This window comes from Grampus griseus, assembly GCF_964374135.1.
Source record: "Grampus griseus genome assembly, chromosome: 19".
Classification (NCBI taxonomy): Eukaryota; Metazoa; Chordata; class Mammalia; order Artiodactyla; family Delphinidae; genus Grampus; species Grampus griseus.
The window spans coordinates 4,660,409-4,661,637 of NC_139013.1; the positions used below are offsets into that span (position 1 = coordinate 4,660,409).

General features: G+C 56.1%; 1 long non-coding RNA gene across 1 annotated transcript in view; it reads left to right on the forward strand.

The window, feature by feature from the left end:
- Positions 1-1,229, forward strand: part of LOC309837256 — a 35,086-nt gene continuing 33,857 nt past the window's right edge. Inside the window, exon 1 of the long non-coding RNA XR_014298239.1 lies at positions 1-177. This is a non-coding gene — a long non-coding RNA (uncharacterized lncRNA). The remainder of the gene's footprint in view (positions 178-1,229) is intronic.

Here is a 1,229-nt window from a genome sequence, read left to right on the forward strand (position 1 = left end):
AGCGGAGAGTGCGGACTGGAGCTTGCACTGCCCAGCGTGTTTCTCGTTTGTAGTGTAAATCTGTGCTGCGCGGTCCCGCTGACTCCACCCTCAGGGTCTTGGGAGTCACTATGGACCTTAACTCCCAGCAGCCGGCCCTCCGACCCAGTAAATCCAGACATCGCCGTTACAGGTCGGGTATGTTTTCCTTTGGGTTTGAAATCGTTCTGAGGCGGGTCCCGGTGCCCTTGGCTTTTCTACCTTCGGTCCAGGTAGACACCTCTATTCGTGACATTTTCCTGCTTTAAATTCTTTACTACCTCCGCCTTCCCCTATAAAGTCCTCTTCCGCGAGGTGGATTCGCGCCCCCCAGCCTCGCTCCTCGGCCCCTGGAGGGCAGCGCCGGCCGCCCCGCTCCCGGACAGGCTGCGTCCTCTCCCCGGTCCTGGGGTTCTGGAGAGCCCGCTCCTCTCCTGAGGCCCCCCGCCCTCCCTCCCAGCGCCTCTGTCCTCGCGTCTCCTCAGGCCGGTCCTTCTGCTCCCCAGGCCTCCCCTTCCTAGTCAGCCCTTCCCCTCACCCCGTGTAGGGGGAGGTGACCTGGGCCAGCCGTGTGACACCACCTCCATTGGAAAGTGGTCCCTTCCTGTGCGCGGGCATCTTATTCAGTCGCCATCACCGTAAATATGGGGGCGAGGGGAATCAGGAGAAGCTGAGACAGAGCGACTGGGAGAAATAGAAAAACTGAGAAGGAGAAAAGAATGGGGGAGAACCGATGGGACCATAGAGGGTGGCCGAGGACTTGTAAAGAGACGGAAAATGAAAGTGATTAAGCCTTGATTGTAGCAGGTGAATAAAATAGAGAAGTCAATTAAAAAGCCGGATCTCCAGGGACTGGAGAGCAACATAGAGAGAGGGGCTCTGGATCAGCGGTAGCGGGGGAGTAACAGTGATGAGGCCCTTCACACATGGAACTGGGGGAGAGAATAAAAGAGTTGGAACCTTGGCCTTCAGAGCAGCTTGGTGCTGGGAGAGAAAGAGGACTAGTGACTAGAAGAGCAGAGGAAGAGAGAGAGAGAGAGCGGGAAAGAAGCATCCCCACGGGGTGCTAGAGAGTTGGGAGGAAGGGAGTATAACAGGGAGAGAAGTGAAACCACACACCTCAGATTGGGACTCGAACCCACTGTCTTTTAATTAACATCGCTCACATGGTCTCAAGACTTAATGAAGCTCAGGTTCTTTACATCTCAGCG